Source organism: Anser brachyrhynchus (assembly GCF_964034855.1).
Source record: "Anser brachyrhynchus genome assembly, chromosome: 4".
NCBI classification, from domain to species: Eukaryota; Metazoa; Chordata; class Aves; order Anseriformes; family Anatidae; genus Anser; species Anser brachyrhynchus.
Window position 1 is genome coordinate 6,589,693 of NC_137698.1, and position 19,551 is coordinate 6,609,243.

The window sequence follows — 19,551 nt, forward strand, 5'->3', positions numbered from 1 at the left end:
CCCCAAACATCTTGATTCCTAAAGAAAAGCCTCTTTCTAAATTATATTTAAAATATAAGTTTGTCTTCCTTATAACTCAATATCATAACAGAAATGTTATTGCTATTGAAACTCACAATAGGGTCAAGACCATAAGTCCCCAGACCACTCTAGATATATAAATTGTTTTAAAGCACATGATTCTCACCTGAAAAGCCAAGTAAGCAATTAGCTTTCAAATCCTGGTTCTACTAGGGGAACTAGACAGAAAACATGGACTCAGGTGTGAGCAGTTTGCAATGGTAGACAATGTGGTCGCTTTCCTGGAGAACACAGGGCTGCACCTGGACAAGATCAGCTCACAGATGAAGAGCAGGTGGTTAAAGCTCAACCTAAAGGAGGACACACTTTCATTCTTGAGCTGAGGGAAATGTTAAGAACCATTTCTAGCTACAGTATAGTACGGTCTCTGGTAAGTGGGGAAGTAGGTCAGAGGTAAGGCTTCCTGATTATGTAGTCACTTAGGCTATCTCACTTAATGAGATTGTATATATTTAAGTTTCTTGATATGGTTTAAAAAAAAAAGGAGCATCTAGGAGTTGTGTCTCGTCTTAGGTTACTACACTTTCTCTGTGAGTACATATCCTTTTACAAGGTCAGGTGTCTTTGGCCTTGGATTTTTTTAATCCTGTAATTAATACTGTTTCTTCTTAGGAAAAAAGCATTATCTCTGAAAACTAGGCTTTTTATTTTTCTTCCTCTAGGGATATCTGAAAACAGATATGCACCCAAGAGCAGCAGAGGCTTTTAAAGTAATTGTTTTTCACTTTAATTGGTATGCCCAAATTAGAAAAAAAAAAGTCAGTTTCCTGCTTTATTTGCTCTGTTTCTGAGGTACTTATTGGAAATGAGGCAGGATCTTTTTGTTCCTTTTGACCTTATATCTGCGGTCCTGAAACAGGAAGAGATGAGGGAAAATCTAAAATAGCTGCTGAGAGATGCTTCCTTTTAAAATGTTTAGCTGCCTGTCTTTATTGGCCTGTTAGGCCATGATATCCAGATCCTTTCCTGGTTAATCCACTTTTTATTTTTGACCCAGAAGTTCCAACTTTAAAGCTGATTTGCCTTGGATAGTAGCCAGTGATTATCCAGCACATGCTCCTGTCCTCAGAGAAAGTTATCAGGATTTAGTTAATGTTTGCTGTGAGCTGTGCCATTATCTCCTGTAATTTGAATCCACAAGGAACATAAAAGGACAATACAATTAAAAATTGTATGTGTATATATATATGTATTTTTTAAATGGTGCTATCATTCTAAGACAAAATATATGCTGAGATCTAACAAGTAGGCAATAGAAATAGTATAAAAATATCTAAATAGCCAAGGTACATATGCAAAGCCAACCAATTTGAAATGCGGCAAGAGCAGTGCGTGGAGTTAAGTGATGCTGCTAAACCTGCACGTGGCAGCATCCACAGAAATACTTAATGTCATCTGCACTACTTTGTTCTGGTGGATGATGATCTGGCCTCAATTCATCATGTATTTCATCAGCACTTAGATGGGCACGAGCAATACCTTGCAAAATTCAAAACAGCATGGTGTCTCCTGCAGTTACACAAGCCACGTTCCCAATATACTTTTTGCTTTATTCCTGCACAGCTGTGACTCAGATTTGAGGTCTCGTATTGCCTCCAAAGTGCTTAAGATCTGTAGCTGTGCTAAGACTGATGTTCCAGTGTGGTTTGGCTTAAAGTGATAGAACTGTAGGAGGAGAAAATTTCAGTAGTGAAAAGCTGGAAGGAGGATTTACAGAGTCATCTAGGTTGGAAGAGACCTCCAAGATCACCTAGTCCAACCTACAATTTAGCAGATTTTAATATGAGAACCATGAGGCTGTAGACATGGCCGATGATGAACATAATTCACAGAGAAAGGGGGACTTCAAGAGAGAGTTACAGGGTAAAAAAAAAAAAAAGGAAGATTTAAAAGTACAGCAATAATTGTGAAACCTTGAATAGGGTGTTACTAAGCATTTACTTATAAGCACTAATCTGAATAGAAGTGAGAATTAACCTGTATTTCTACGTGAAAGCTAACTTTTGTGCATGAGATACAGATAGAGTTAAGTAACTTCACAGGTTAGCTTGGTCTTACACTCAGTAATGGGAAGAAGATCGTCATCCTGAGCAGCTGGGAGTTTAACAGTTTGCGTCTTCTATATTTTCTCTTCCAGGATCCTATAGTTTTCTTGCATTAGTAGCTGATAGACACAGCTATTTTTTCATCTTCCGTGAAGTAAGCCTGCTAATTTGCTCAGAAAATTAATTTAGTTATAAACACATTAGGTGTTATGGTTACAATCTTAGTTCTGACATCTTCTGCTTTGTTTTAATGTACATCTGTTCAGTACTTCATCTAACGCTATTATACAGCTAGATCGCTTATCATCACTTACCTTCTCTGCTCGGTTCTTTCTGTGTCTGTATGTGACTTTACCTACATCATTTTTAGAATCGTTGGCCTAGCTGCTTGTCGGTATGGCTAAGTAACGCCAGGCCTCCTTCCTTTCTTCTCTCCTATGCAGCCTAATAGCAAGAAGCATTTCACAGCAAGCCTCTCAGTTACTCTAAAAATGGTAGCTTGTATGTTCTGTGTGGCAAGGTAGCAGCTCTCAATGGGGAGCTACACAGAGCACTCTGAAAAATCGCCGGTTGGCTGGATTGCCTGGGCCCTGAAGCTGCTTCCTGCAAAAGGTACGGGCCGCTCTGAAAGCATTGCCTGGGCTGATGATAATTATTTGTCTAGGTCAGAGGCTGAGCTGCATAAGAGTGGTGTACAGCAGTACTTATGCACATGTATTCTCAGAACATAAATGGTTGTTTATAGAAATTATTTACAGTGCTATGCAATGGCGTAATAACGTAAAGGACACTAGTTATCAGAGCCTACAGCAAGGAGAGTCATAGTTAAGAGTTGTGATTTCTGGTAACAGATCTAGTAATCTACCAGTCCGTTCTTCAGAATCCAGACCTAGTACAGATTGTGGTTAATCTACTCTTTTATCACTCAGCTATCTTGGCCAGCCCCTGAAAGCAGAAGGATTTTTTTTTTGCTATTTGATTTCAGTGACAGCACGTTCTTACCAGTCCAATGCACTCACTCCCATCTCTTCCCACCTACCCTCCCCATGTTATGAATAATACTGTTCTATGCTCAGTACTTCCTACGTGAGTGGGTCTGGTTTCTCTTCATAGTCTTTTGCATATTGAATGATATATGTTGCTAACCTTTACGTGATTATACCTATCAGAACACAGTTCTGGGGCCCTACTGCCTTTCCAAGAAGTGTAGGTTCTTCCCGTTACGTGACTGCAGCTTTGGAACCTCAGCCACATCTCATGCAACTAGCTAATGCAAACGAGAACAGCTATTTGGTTCTTGTTGCCTTTGTCGCTTTTTGTTACTAGTTACTCTCATTAAATATGTGCTGAGTTTGATTTATGAGGTCTTTTTGGGTTGGGTGTACTGAATAGGACTGATTTTAACTCTGTAGAGACAGCAGAATTTAGCGAAGTTGACTTTTTATTACTGCTGTCTTATGCTGTAGCAGCTCTTTAAGGCCACAGTAGAGGAAAGAGGTTCCAGACAGCTAAGGTCTATACAAATACATAGGGAAGAGATTTCCTCTGCCACAGAGCTTTCTCCATCTAAATATATAACGGAAAACAGATTATGGAAGCACAAAGTGGCCCCTTTGGTGCTATTTGAGCTTGTGCAGCAATTTGCTCAAATCTTCCGCTCAACTGTTGGTAGAAGTAAGTTCTGATTTCCTGAACTGTTCTGGTTGCAGACTTTAAGCCTCTACCGTAATTTGTGATATTCTTAAAATTCTGATCTTAGAGTCTCTGGATATGTGGAAAGCTTTCTCTCTACTTTTGATGAAAACTGAAGTTTTACTTTTTTTAAAGTATCAGTATTCAAAAGACGCATTTTTAAAAATCTTGTGATTTTCTTTAGGCAAATTCTGTGGTGTTAGCAGACCTTGTAATTTGGCAATGTTGGGGGGATTAAAAACAGTGAGTGGTGAGTCAAGACAAGTCACTAGTGTAATGGATCAGGCCTCTTAAAAATGCGAGATTATAGAAGAATATTTGGAGGGTAGTAGGAAAAGCAAGTTGTCTCATGGATTTGGTGCCATAAAAGCTCTTTTTCTCAGCCTTTTCTCCAGAGCCATGAGGGCTAGAAAGCTTTTTAAAGAATGTATCCTGTATGTAAAACAGCAACATCCGAAACAGTACCAGTGCTATCTGCGTTTGTGATGAGATGCAACAAGCTGATGAAAAGCAAGAGGATGTGCCATAACAAGAAAAGGAGTGCTGTGATAGAGCAGGGTTTTGGGAAAAGAGGGGAACCTCAGTCTATTTTCTGCTCTGCACAAGAAAAGCAATGAGTGGTAGTAGTGGAGGAAGCAAAGTGTTCTCCATATTCTAGTTTCTTTCTCAGTTCCTCTCTTGATTTCCTGATTGGAAGCTGAAACCGAAGGGGTCTGAGTGATGATGGGACAGAGTCTTTTATTCTTTCTTTTTCTTTTACGCTTTTTAAAAGCATGGTGCAGAGGACTCTAAGCTATAAATAAACATCCCAGAAACAAAGCCACAAGCGATGTGACCAAGTAATCGTGTTGCTGTTTCCTGGCACGTTGGCTTGGACACTGTTGTGCTTGCATAGCCTGCCCTGCTCTTAAGGTTAAGGAACCCTGCGCAGTGCTATGACACTGGTGTGTGTACTTGTACAGGCTCAGGGTCCCAGCACTGTGCACTTACAGATCAGGTCTCCATGTGAGTTTTCTGACCTGAGGGTAGGGAAATAGAATTGCAAAGTCTCCAAATGCGTCTATTTACCTAGACGTCCAAATAAGAATATGAGACTACTGTTCAAGCCCTTGGGTGTATTTACAGCAACTCTTACCGACTTTTAGTGCTGTGCTGCCAACAATTGGCTGCACCCAAAGACACTCCCTTAGATAGCGCAGTGAAAACTCAGTTCTGCTTGCATTCACATCAAGGGCAAACTCTTGTTGACCTACCTGGGTGCAGGGCTGGCGGCTGAGGAAGGATCTCTGCTTTCCCTGCAAGTTCAGAAAACATCCTAATAGTGGGCCCATGTGGCTGCAAATAGTAAGTCTGCACAGCATTTGCAAAACTCTTCAAATATTTCTTGAAGCAAGACTTAGCTTTGCAAGCTGTATATAGGTCTGCAAGAAGGTAAAATGGGAGTCATGGTGATTTCATGAATGCTTCTGGGGAGGTCCAGCTGAGCCTGCTGGAGTCTGACTGTGGTCTAGCCAGGTTAGAAAAATGCTCTTCTTGTGACAAAGATGCTGTTCTTATTCTAAGGATATAGAACAAAAGTCTGGAGAAATGTTGATCAAAGATATGAATGTTAGATTCTCTGTGTCTCAGATTCTTCCTAATTTTTCCCACAGTTTTTATCTCGAGAGATGAATGTGCCCACACTATAACTTAAGATCAATCTGTATGTGCCCTACTTGGACAATTTCTATGGCCCTGCCTCCTATGTCTTGCTCCATCCCATAACAATACTTGGAGGAGGTGGTCGTGCAACTAGAAGACTCACCTGCTATTTGATACAGCAGGTCCTACAGGGCCTGCCCAACTAGAAATGTTGGACACACTGGTATAGTACTTTCTTTTTTTTCAGATATTTGCCCTCATTGACTTCTGTTGCAGATATGAGTACTTTCAGCACTTCTGCAATCAGGCTTCAGTGTCCAAGTCAAGCAACTAGAAAATGAGGAACACAGACTACCTGTGAAAAGTTTGGTTTAAGTGATGTGCCCAGAATCGCAGAAGAACTCTGGCACAGCAGAGGAGGCATAACAGCTCATCTGGGCAGAATTAGGGAGAAAATCCTCTCTCTTCCGGAGTTACTTGCTTTAATTGCTATAATCCTCCCAGCTGATGCTGGGAAAGTCATGGGAGCCCTATGGAAAGCACTCTCTTGAACATACAGTTCTTTTCTAGACCATCCCTGTCCTAACAATTCAGATGCCATGGAGTGGCAACTTCCATACAAAACAAAGGAATTTTGGTGAAGTTATGAGCTGAAAATAATCACCTATCAATAAGAAGTGCTCATCAATAGATTGTTAATACTAGCAATATAATCAGCCCCCTTCATAATATAAAAACAAACTTATTGTTAGAGCAAAAGTCTCAGAATCTGGGTTCTATATGTAGATTTCCAGTATAACGTAGAAACTCTGCTCTTTTAAGTCAAAGACTGGAGAAAGAGTCAGAAAAGCTAAAATAAAGGCAATAGCTGGTGACCAATTCCTGTTTAGCAGCACATGTAATTCTTTCCTACTTTGCAAACAAACAAGCAATGTGTCAAGCACACAAGTCTCCAAACAGTGGTTTTGATTGACATAGACAGAAAAACACTTAATCTTATTTTGATCCTTCAATAACATGCAGTAAGTAGTATGTTTTTTCTTTTTTTTTTTCTGGTTGTATGAAATACTGCAACATGTATGAAGATGAAAACTGAATAGCTGCCACAGGTCAGTCTCCTGATCTACCAATAGTTTAATTAAGCTGTGGCTTTAAAACCTTGAAAGAGCATTGAATAAACTTGAAACTGGAAAAGATGAGATTTGATCAAATTACATATGACTCATCTTCTACATTTTCTCAATATTTTATGTGACAAAGTAGCGTCATTAGCCGAAAAATGCTGTCTCCCTAAAACTAGAGCTAGTGATTCCCTCTCTAGAAAATGTTCTGCTGTGAGCTGTACAAACTGAAACAGAAATGCTGAGCAGGAAGGTAACCTGCAAAGTAGATTACTGCACTATAAAACTGATGCCTTTTATCACTGTGACCTACATTTTAAAAAAAGAAATCCACTTCTTCTAACTTTCATCCAATATGACCTCAAACTGTCAGGCACCACTGCATCTCAGATGCTTATTAGTTCTTGATGTGAATAAATCCTATCCTCAGCTTTTTTAAGGGAAAAATATTGCGAAAGTAATTGATGGTCTTTATCTCCACCCCCCCCCCCCCCATAAACATATAACTCCTTACTTGTGACAAAATACTGTAAATGTAAAGTCATAAAATGTTAGGTAGTACCACAAAGGAGGACATTATCATCTCAAGCCACCAGGAACGTTGTGATTTTTCTGAGGACTGCAGCAGAGTTTCTCACTTAGACTGTGATTCATGTTTGTACCAGAACGGGTCAGAGATTTCAGCAGAGAAGCCTGATCGCGTGAAGTGCATGTCCAAACCTGTTACAGTTCTTTACCCAGGGGCCAAAACCAACCACGAGTCTTTCTTTTCCATCACGTTACCTCTTAGCAGAAAAACAGCTATTTAGATTTATTATGTTTGTTATTAAGTTGTCTTAATAGCTATGCAAAGTGCCCTTTTTCCATGTGTATATCAAAGCCATATCATCATGGAAAAAAACACAGTCTGCCTCCTTTTAACTCCTGCATGTGCCCTGCATGTGCTTCAGTGCCAAGACTGCTGTAAGGGCCTCCTCTGGACTCTCTTTAGAATGTGTGCAATCAACAGAATACTTTGCCAAATGCTCGCTGGTCATTTCTATTAAGGGAAGCTCCCACTGGCTTTGATTGCTAAATCTTTTCCATTTTGGCTTGCGTGGAAATGCTTGAAAGAGGCATTACAGAACAGACACAATGGATATAAAATATGTAAGACAGTGGTGTATTTCTGATCTAATTAAAGGAAATCACCCCAAAATTAATCCTGCCCCCAAATCCATAAAGAAAATAGTTGTGTTGTTTTTAACATCTAGCTTAAAAAGGCATATGACAACTTGAACAATTTCCAAAATTTCCAGATTTGGTAATGCTCACAAGTCAGATTTATGTTAGTCAAGTACTTCTCCCGAACTATGAACAGCAGCTCTGGAATCTCCAGACTTGCTAAAATATGTCTTAAAAAAAAGAGGGCAGTGTGTCAGACTTCCTTCATTAATCTAAACTTGTTTAATGAGGACCAGAGAGGTAAAAATAGAGAGGAAATTCTGAGTAAATGGAGTCAGTATTTATCAGTGTCTGTCTTGGCCACATAAGAAAAGAGACAAACTTGATAGAGAACAAACAGAAAAAGCCCCAGTGGATTTCCATCTAATCCATCCCATTAAACACTAACCCACACAGACAACTGGGTACGGTGTGCTGCTTGCCACAGCGTGAAGGGTTTCCACAACAAAACTAAATGCCAAAGAATTGTAGTACACCAGAAGGTCACAGAGCTAAGGAAATGACTCTTAAAATAACAGCTTTCTAAACATTATATAGATTACCACAGAGAAGAAACCGTGTGTTTGAGGATACCAGTAAAAGCACATTGGCACTGCAGTCACCTGATGAAGATCCCATCACCTGATAGGAGGCTAATTAAGATGTCTCATGACAGCCTGAAGAGCCCCAACAGGAGCTGAAAGTTTAGTTTCTCTAGAGCTGCCATAGTGCATGGTTTATGAGGAATATACTAGCAGAAAATATCCTACTTATTTTTTCATTGCATATGGAATTTCTGAGATACTTAACAGCAGGGTGAGTTTAAGTGCTTTTAAGATGCCATGTTTTTTTTTTCACCCCCCTTTTCCTGAGCTCTAAATGTTTTTTATTCAGAGTAGAAGTGTGGAGTGATGAGAAATCTTTCAGAAAACCTTTCTATTTTTGAAGAACTCATGTACTTTGTGATCCTGTGGCAAGGAATCTGGTTCAGCTTCCTGAGGGATGTAGGGCTTAGTTCTGCAGAGAAAATGTTGTGAGCCCGTCTCCTGGTAGAGACCGTCTGTACCCTCTGAGTGTTTTTAGGCTATGCCTTAACAGGATTCACCAAAAGTGGCAGAACTGTGGCACTGTTGATGAGCACTGCAAGCTTGTGATCAAGGAAAGCCCCAGCGTGAAAAACGAGTAGAAGGAGTGAACTAGCAGAAGTTGAGCTGCAGAATGTTATAGATGCTCTGCTTGCCAAGGCAAATGGATAACTGGCTGTGAGAGTCTGGAAAAGACTATTATAAATTGTCTGCAGGGGGTGAAGGCAGGGGCTCTTGTTTCCAGCTATATGGAGGGGCTTTTGAGAAATGCTAGAGAGGAACTGACTCTGTGGTGAAACGGGTAAGAGTGACACGGGGAGGTTCTGCAGACAAGTTTAGGCTGTGACATAGAAAACCAGAAAGCAGAACCTCCAAACATCATTTTCCAAAACGTGCTTAATGCTACATGCAGCGTCCATCAGAGTTGGAGAGTTAGCTTCAAAATCCAGCTGAGAAAATGATGTCAGGAGGAAGAGTTGAAAGTCACTGGGAAGTGGGCACACAAAATGTGAGAGGTTCTACAGCAAGGTGCACACCATGCCTAGGGATCTTGGTCCTCCAATTACTTCAGCTGAGGACTGCCTACAGAAACCAATATGCCAGAGGCTGAAAGATTGTGATCTTTCATTTGCTATGGGGTCAGGACACTTTAGGATGTGATCCACCATGCACAGATTGGGCTGTAGCCAGAGATGTACCAATGGATTTCCTTCGTAAATTTATACAGAGACACTCTTAAGCTCCAACTTTGAGAAGGTGAAGGACACTGAGTTGTTCTTGTATAGCTCTTCCAAGGAAGTTTACCTTTTTCAATTGATCTGAAATGAATATTTATCATCAAACTAAAATAATACTGGTAAAGAGACCTAAAATTATTCTAACATTTGTTACCACTTACAGAACCTGAAATGTAGCGGTTTATATTGAGATCTGCAATCCCATGATTGGATTCACTCTTTAATCGTATAAGTCAAATAGTAGGAAATAATTCACTTAGATAAAATTGGTGCTGAGGGTAAAGAGAGTCAGAGATTGTTTTCCTTACTGAAGCCTGCCTAGCCTGGGGCCAGATTTCCAGGTCTCAGAGCTAGCTTCAGTGCTGAATGCTGTAGTGGGTTCATTACAGTGTGATGCAAACCATTTCACTTTTGGCAGTACTGATACAGATCATCAAGTCCAGCACTACTGACCTGACTGTTGTTTTCTTTGTGATAACTTTGACTGATGCTTTGCTTTTTCCTTTTGTTTTAATACAAAATTTGTTTTAACAGCAGAACTCTCCTTAAGGCCATGCTCTCAAGGTTGTTTTGTTGTTAAGGACTGGATCTAATAATGTCTCCTTAAAGGACATCAATGCTAAGGCTAACCGATACTTAAAAAACAAACAAAAAGCCACCAACAACAGATAGTCAGGACTCTAGTGTATAGGTGGGAGGAAGCCTTGGCTGCTGAAGTATTAGGACTACAAGTAGCTGAGAGGCTGTAACTTTCAACTTTGTTGCGCCTTGACAGTGTTCTCTGGCAGGGGAGGACCAACTCAAAAGGTGATTGTGAAGCTGCATTTATAATCTTAATTTTGTTTGTTTGTTTTTATTGTAGGTATGAGTAACATTAAAAAAAAGCAATGGGCACATCAACAACATGCCTCCAACCCCAATGTTACTACGTTTCACCGAACAAGATACAGGAATACATGTGCAGCAAGGAAAATAGAACAAGATACCACTGCTCATCTGGCAAACAGGGACTTGGAGGGGTGAATAAAAGATAATATAATGTAAGTAAAGATAGTCATGATGTATTTTGGGTAGGGTACGGGTGTTGGTACATAAAATAAAGATATACTACCTACATGAACACTGATGTAGTGTTGCTGAGCCTGATACCACAGTCATAATATTCTTTGTATAACTGCATGCACAAAAATATATCAATTTTTAGTCACTTGTGATGTTTGGGTTACACCTTAACTGTATCAGGTTCATTAAGGAGCTTAGGAAGGATTTGAATTTAGTTTGGTCTTACTAGCTCCAACCCTGTGGAAGCCAGGCCAAATTTGTTCAACTCAGCAGAGAAGCAGTTCTATTTCTAGAGCGCTCACCTGTACATGCTATCTAGATTTTACCACTAATCTGGATTTCTCACTGTTTTCACACTGAATATTGAATCACAATCCATAAAACTGAATCTTATGGTTCTAAGTGAATTTTTTTAACTGCCTACTTCAGCTTCTGCCACTTGTCCAGTATTTATCAAACACAAAAGAGAGTGATATACTTTTGAAGAAAACTGTACGGTATTGCTTCTAGATATCAAAATGTGCCCAGGCGGCCATGAATTCTGTTCTGAAAAAATACAGTGCATCTCCCTTCCCTGAGAAAGATGACTTAGTACACCCCAAAGAGAACTGACTTTACTCTCTTAGACCCAGAGCATGATCAAATTCCAGGGGGTTGGGTATAAAAAACAAACAAACAAACCACCAACCCTTTGGAAACAAGAACATTTTACATCTTAGTGTTCTGACAACCAGAGAGAGAATGCTGCTTTTTTCTCTTCATTCTGACTGTACTCCCACAACCTAGTTTCACAAAACAGGCAAAATAAATAACTGTAGAACTGCTGCCACCTACAGTCTGGCTGTAAAAATGTCAGCTTTGGGAAGAACACAGAGGTAGTAGTGATAACAGGGTGTTAGTCACCCACCCAGAGTGATATAATATAATGTAAATAATTTAAGGTACAGTTAGGATTCACATAAGGATCCTGAAGTGCCTTTCTGAAGGATACCTTAATCATCACCTGTTTGCCTAGCTTGCATTACAAGAGTTGATTTTTCTTGCAAATGCTAACAATTCACACCCTAAAATTTCCTCACTTTCTTTTACCTACATTATGCAGTGAACCATTTTTAGAGACACCAGATGTAAGGATGAATGATGTTACTGCTGGTACCCCAGAGGAGAACGTTGTTGCACCAGCTAAGCTGAGGTGAGTTATGCCTTGGGAAGCGGGAGGGTTCCAAAAGACTTGGTTTCAGAGAGATCGTGCTCACTCTGCAGTAGCTCTCTGTTCTCCTTGACACCAGGAAAGCTAAAAGTTGAAGCAAGAGGTGAACCAGAAGAGGAGTCCCAATAGATCATGCAGATAAAAACTACATAGAGTGAGAATTCAAAGCTGTACTCTTTGGGAAGTTCCTTATTGCTGCCAGTAAAGAACATTTTTTTCTCCTCCCTCTGGCCAATGTTTTTTTCTGGTGGACATCATCCAATATTTAAAGGATTTAGTCTTAAGAAGTCAGGAAACAGCATGTCTTTTGGGAAACCAACATCCAACTTAAGGGAGAAGAAGATTTTGAAAACCACTCAGATCAGTTGCAGGATGTATTTTCCTCCTTCCTCCCCTCTTTAACCAGCCAATGGGGTGACGATGTGTTCAAGTGGCTGTATTTGTATTGTATATCTCTTCTGAAAGTAACACAGGCACTTAGCTTTTTGCAAAGCCTCTTTATAAAACATGTATTTAACATGCTTTTTCACAGCCTGTTTTTTTTTTTAAGCTTTAGACTACAGTAACAGTATATTTAACTCCACTCGATGGCGATATAAATACAGAAAGTATGGGGCTAGTTTTATTCTGTTAATTATATTAGCTCTAGCTTTAGCTGTTTTAAAAGCTTGTCAGACTATAGCCTTCTTTTCAGGTATTTATAAGCATTCAATCAAGTTTGACTCAGGTGGTCCTAAATGGTCAAGGAGGCTTAAATTTTTCACTGGATTTGGAAAATGCTCACTTGCATGCCTGTATTTTTTTTTTTTTTTTTTTGCAAAATGAAGACCTTTCACGTAATCAGAGCATACAAATTAGAAATTGAAGGTAAGCCAACAGGACAATGTATACGCTCTTCTGGCAGCTGCTGCTATTGCCATCATCTAGGAACAGATGCTGCAGGCTTGTGACTGACTGTAAGTGAAGGAAATTCAAGCTGTGAGCAAGTCTGGCATTGATGGGTGAGATATCCATTGCACTGAAGTGTCTTATTATGGCTCTGTTTTTAATAGTAAGTTATATGCTCAGAGAAGGCAGTATTAATTGGGAATTTGGGATGCTTCGGGACTGGATATTCAACCCACATCCTCTCTCCTCTTCTGGTAATTAAATAATTGTAGAGGTTATACATACAAACACAAGGGTGATTACTGCTACAGAACTTGGACAGCATGGGCTACAGTTCTTAACTGTGACAGTGTGTGTGACACGAAGTGTGCAGGCCAAGGCCGATAAAAGGGCTTAGATGAATAATTCCTATGGGAGTGTAATGAATGCTAGACACTTGCATTTCATTGCAGATTTGTCCTTTAATCTGTTTGTGTCCATTTACTTTGTCTGAAATAAGGGTGGTATTTCTCTCCCATGCTAGCAGTTTTGCTTTTTTTTTTTTTTTAAGCTCTTCATTAAGACCTTTTTTTCACCAAGATGTGGAGTGACCAGTAGTATCCTAGTCTAAATGGACAGTAAGATAATTCACAATAATCTGTAGCAGTAGTGATAATCACCATCCCCAGCCACAGAAGAGTGTAAAGATAAGAGCTTTCTCTTCTATGATTGAAACACATTTATTTCACTGACAGGGAGCGGAGGAGAAACTAGACTTACAAGCCTTTCCCAGAAAACACAGGGTTCCCATTACAAACCTGTTGTAGTTTCTGATGGTGGTCTTAGATGTCTAAGTTCTCTGTGTCTATCAAACAGTAAATGATTGGGGGGAAACAAGCTGGGAATGTTTTTGAATTCATATGACTCAAACTCAAAGGCAAATAACTTTGGAGTTTGGATTTTAGTGTTTGATATAGTGAGTAGGTCACTCATGACAATTTTACTGCATCAGTTCTATGCAAAAAATAAATAGTAATCATGTCCAGATGTCTTATCTTATTTCATAACTTCTATTTTTTTTCCTGATTAAAAAGTAAAAAGTTAGAGGGAATAGGTCCTGCAGAAAGCTTAAATCTCAGTTAAGTATAATTTGTGAATTTAAGGCATGTTCTTTCTGTCCCTTGTATGATATCAGAAAGATACAGGAAAAAAAAAAAAAAAGCTCTGTATTTAAATGTGTCCAGGAAGGAAAAAGCAAAGCTAGACAAAACATCCAAAATAAAACATTTTTCAAATATTGTACCTACTTAGCCAAGCAATGAGTGAAGAAAAGTACAGTAGTTAACTTGTATCCACTTGGTGAAACTCTTCAAATATTTCAGTAACCATGTAATGAGGATTTAGGGAAATACATACAGTTGATGTGAAACTGCTTACATCAACTGTAGCGTTCTTCAATATTTAGCTTTTGTAATTAGGCAAGCAAGCCACAGTTTTACCAATATTAAAACTACTGATTTTTAAGTATGATTTTTTTTTCCTTCTGATTGGGGAAATTTACCATAAGATACCGTAAGAGAGATCTTCATCTGGCCTCTCATGCAATAGCTCAGTAGCAACTTGGTGGCTTCTTTACTTCTCTCTAGGTCATGTTTTACTTTTAAAAATGAAGGCTTCAGAGACTCAACTGGAAATGGAAACTATATTCCATAACCGCCAGTTAGCATGCTTGAGACAGTAGCAGGCTGCTGTACCAGCTCATAGAGGTTATTTTTTCCTCAAATGTGAAAGGAAAAAAGCATGCACAGAGCCTTCAAGTTCTACAGCTTCTGAGTAAAAACCATTGAGTCATTCCACTGTTTGTCTGGTCTACACAGATTACATGGCTTAGAGTAATTAGTGTCCTAGTGCATACTGGTCATCTTACTGGCATCTCTGTTCTTAGCTGGTTTCTCTGAAGGCTACTGAAAGCAAGCAAAGAAAATCGACTGCTTATTTTTGTTTGAATTCAGAACTTAGATTTGCTACAACCCTGTGAATGAGAACCAGTACATGAGGAGCTTTGCTGAGCTGAGTTCTGAACCTGACCTGTTGCAGCTGTTCTTTGGGAATACGGTTTGTGGCTCCACTTCTGAACCCCTTGAGAAGGCAGGAAGGGATACATGTTTCAGGTAGTACTATAAAACACTTGGAAATCGTGCCTACTACAGCTTCCCTGTTACTGACAAAGCAAACATTTCATGCTTAGACTCCATTCTGTCTAATTTTAATCTATTATAATAGGTTACAGACTAGAAACCTTTTACAGAACAGAAGTCTACACGTTAATCCCCTCTACAGACCTACATCAGTTTTACTCCTTCAATTCCTTCAAGTGTTATATCTCATCATAGCTTCACCATGATTAGATACAGACTCAGATCAACTGGAAAAGTGGTCAAGAATCGTCTCTCTGTGGCAGTTTTGATGCTGCCAATTGGTTTAATGCATGCTCCTCAATGAACAGTTCATGTAAAAAATGGCTACAATTCTCAAACTAGTGCAGGGCTGCAAGCTTACATCGAGGGGTTCTTGGATTTTCATCCTAATCAATTTTAGGAGGTGAACGGACAGGATGAATGGCAGAAAGCAAGTATTGTAACTTGGGTTATAGAAACTCCAGAAACGTCAAAGTGAATGTTACTGGATATAGGAATCTTCTAGAAGGGACCTTGCTTTCATGTAGGAGGCTCATGCTATCCCATAGGCTTTTCTTTGTGAGAAACTTTCTTGAATGTTCAGAAAACACTTGGTGGAGAGACTGAGTCTTCTAAGCTGGGGAGAGTGATTTTTTTTTTTAAAAAAAAAAAAAAAGGAATCTGAGCATAACTTAACTAAAGGGCTGCAAGTGCTCTTATTCCTTAGGATTATGTCTCTGATGTACAAAAACTGACAAGCTGTAAGAGTTCGTATGGTGCCGTAGGTTGATGCAGGACTTGATGGAAGTTGGAGTTTGAAACAATGCAGAAAAGTGAAACTGGTGCTGTTTTATTTTCACGGGCTGTCTGTAAACTGCAGTAGTTCAGGTCACTGCTTTATGAGCAGCTTGGCTCTCTACGTTGCAGGCTGTTTGGCAAGATCAAGAGAATCCTGGGGTAGGGTACAGCTGTGCTTTTCTCATCATGCGTTCATATCAGTAAGAGCCCTCTGCACCCCCTCAAGACTGCTGCTGGTCCTTCCAAGCGCTATGAGAAACCAGAATCTGGACTCAGCACAGGATGACTTAGGCTGGTGTGTGCTGGTATCTGGGGACTTCTGTGTGTTTGTCCTATATTTATTTTGCAAGTGCAGCTACCATCCATAATTCAAATGTGATTTTTAGGGTATGGACTGGCCTTGCTCTGTCCACCTTCTAGTTTAATGGGGTCCTGCTCTGGGGTTTTCATATTACTATTACAGTCTTATACAGCACTATTCTGAAGTAAGACAAATCCAGTGACAAAGCTGAAAAAAAAGTAGAATACTTATCATTAGTGAAGTTGAAAATGGGACATTTATTTTAGTGAATAGTTGAACTATTGTGGTGCAGCCACATTTTGGTCAGTGCTCCCAATGTTGATAAAAAGCCACATTTAATATCACTGCACTTACAGCTAGACTGTGACTTCAATTATCCTTGCATTTCAAACCTGGTGTAGCTTGTGATGAAAGTATAACTATGAAATAGAGATGTTAAGAGCAACAGGACCATAAGAAACACTATCTCGCTATCTTTATCTAACCTAATTATTTTCAGCAAACTTCTTCCACGACGACATGAATGTTTTATGGGAAGTTTGTGTCAGGGAAATGCATGCTATTGTTTTAATGCAAATCTAATTAGTCTGTGGGACATCTCACATGCTTAGCAAGTCCTCGTCCAAGGACGATTGCCTCAGCTCTTTAGCAACTCTAACTTTTGGGCATAATGCAGAGCAACTGTTACTGCTGCTTAAGTTAGAATGCTCCCTGATGTAAAGCTGCCAATCCAGCACTATAATTGAGCTTTGATTTGAACAAAAAATGATGGAAATGGCAACAAAACTGTAGGCTCCTGGTATAAAGATGGCTAGTCTCTTGCAGGCGTCAGAGGTAGTCAGAGGTGGTGCTAGCAGAGGTCATTTAGACAAGGCAACAGGTACCCCTTCTGCCTCCTCTTGGCTTTGCAAAAAATATTTACTGAGCATTATGAATGTCCAAATCCTTTTTTACATGCTGCAAATTATTTGTACCAATGTGTTATGTAGTTATTTGGCTACATACAGCCCTGCTAGTTGCATATTAATCACTGTATTGGTTATTGGGTTTGCAAAATAGATTAGCAAGAGCAAACACAGTTGGCAGTGCTAAAGTGCATGTGCTTGTACTATTCTTTACAGTTCATGGTACCATTCAGAATTATTGAATTTCTTACAGTTGGTGAGAGGAATAAAATGTGATGCGTGTTGCCATGGCATGATAGGAAGATAAAGCACTTGAAATCAGTGAAACGGTGGTAAAACAGAGATAAGGTAAGAGCTCTCTAAGCAGAAAAAGTAATTATCTGAAATATTTCCCATCTTCCAAGTAATTTCCTTACCTCCAGAAAGTATCTGGAAGTTTCTTTCTCCTGAAGCTTAAGATCCCCAACTCAGTAAACCACTTGAGGATATGCTAGGTGCTCTGAAGAACAGGGATGGCATAAACCTGAGTGGTCTGACACCTGCCACATCTCAGGACACATGATGCTACCAAGATTACAATATTAATCCGTAACATTGGTTTTAAAATATTAGCTGTGATTTTAAGGATAATCAACACTTTTGATACTAAATTTTCAGAACAAGACTTAGGTGAAATTTTCTCTGCAGTATCTATTCAAGTATCCCAAATATATTCTGAACTGCAGAAGTGACCATCGAGGTGAAAGTTTTTTTTTTTTTTTGTGCAATGTGACCAAATTAAAGATAGAAAATTAGTACCTAGATGGGGCACGTGTTCTTCAGCTGTCTCTGCTTGCTTTAAAAAAAATAAGAAGCTAGAAGACTTCTTGTATTTGCTAATGTGGGACTGGCTTAGCTGAAGTGAAGACCTTCAGTGCTTTAAGATATAATCATTTATGTAAAACTATTTTGTGAACAAAAAATTTAACTATTTCACTTACAGAAAAAAAAAGATGGTTAGTTGGATTCAATTATATTGTCCTTTCTATGAAGCAGAAAGTAATAATGCCAGGATATATATATATTAAAAAAAAAAAAAGACTAAAGCTATATAATCTCTTGGAATTCTTGCAGAAATTCCTAGAGGGGTAAAACAGGTATGATGAATAAGCAGTAAGAGAAATATCATTGCTGATAGCAAAGACATTTTCAAAGTATATTGCTTAGACTTTGATTTGCTCCAAATTCCATCTTTAAACATCTGTGAAACTTCACAAGTTTCTAAATTGAAGTTAGCTTGTGTCAAAACTCTTATAGTCCAGTCTTCAGTAGATCTTATAAAATGCCTACTTTGCTGTGCTGAAATGCAAACACATCCTAATAATCTTATAAATTAACTGTTAGCATTTCTGCGGTACTTATATTGTGCATCCACTTATGATCATTATTCTAAATTCAAGGTAATCAAGGTAGTCGTGCAACTTAGCAAACAACAGACACTTTTACTTGCCAGGAAACGTCTCCCCAGTTCATAGATCAGAAAACCTTTGATCATATGTCCTGTTGAAGGCCACTATTATACAAGGTAACTACTTCAATCATTGGGCGGTCTGATGTTTGAACAGGTCAGGGAGTTCTTGGGGAGGAAGCTGTTTTTCTGACGTCTTCCTTAGCAAATCATTAGTCTCACTAGCATGAGTAGATTAGTGCTACTTGCCCCTTTTGGGGCATTTGGGAAGACAAAGGGAATAAAGAGACATTGATCATTTAAATATTTATACAGGTAAGAATATTATGATGTAGTAACGCACAGCTTTTTCCTCGTGACTTCTTATATCTCCTATTTGATCAGGTTGTGATGGTTCTTTGGTTTTGAGGGTCATATCCTAAAAATATTAGTGTTTGTTGTTTGGCAAACAAACATCAAAAAATACTTATGGACTCTCGATCTGCACTGTCTGATTACTAGTTGACAGTATTTTCCACCTAGGAACATGTAAAGGGTTAGCCTGTTTCCTCATGGAAATACTGCTGTTCAGTATTCAAGTTGTTAGAGGAGCCAGCTATGGGTTTCACAGGACATTAAGTGGTTTCATCACTGAAAAGTCTGTTCTTTTCCAAAACTAGAGTAGGTAGATATGTCTGTTCTGAAATAGTGAAGAGGTAAAAGGTTGCTTTAAGGTACCTTCCAACCCAGAGCATTCTATGAAAAGGCTTGAGGGTGAGTGCTGGTGGTAGCAGAGCAAAAGATAAACAGTTTATGACCTCTCTCCCTTCTGCTGCTGCTTCAGTGCTGCTGCTTTGAAGGTTTGTTAGGCACATACATCTCTCAGGGTAAGGGCAATATAGAGCTGGGAAGCTGTCTGGTTGTTTATAGACGGGAGAAAATGAGAAATTAGGATCCAGTATCTCAGTGCAGGGCAGTGGCTTTAGTAGGACAATCTAATGCTTAGTCCTTGAACTGGGGAGATGCATCAGAAAGAGAAGCTAGATCTTTAAACTGACTGGGAATGGAGAATCTCTTAAGTGCTGAAATTCTTTGGAAAGCTTCTTACCAGTAACAGCAACTGTTCTGTTGACTGCACGTATGAGCCGGTGTATTCTGTCTGTCCCTTTAAGTCACTGCTGATATCTAGCAGTTGATCTG

The 19,551-nt window shown here is 39.3% G+C and overlaps 1 long non-coding RNA gene across 2 annotated transcripts in view; it reads left to right on the forward strand.

Annotated features, from left to right (window-relative positions):
- LOC308194597 overlaps positions 1 to 19,551 on the forward strand; it is a 32,423-nt gene that overhangs the window by 1,428 nt on the left and 11,444 nt on the right. Inside the window, exons 2-5 of one of the 2 annotated variants that reach the window (XR_013950705.1) lie at positions 10,468 to 10,645; positions 11,770 to 11,859; positions 17,179 to 17,273; positions 18,418 to 18,489. This is a non-coding gene — a long non-coding RNA (uncharacterized lncRNA). Of the gene's footprint in view, positions 1 to 10,467; positions 10,646 to 11,769; positions 11,860 to 11,933; positions 12,689 to 17,178; positions 17,274 to 18,417; positions 18,490 to 19,551 lie in introns of those variants that run through there. The other variant, XR_013950706.1, reaches the window with a different exon arrangement.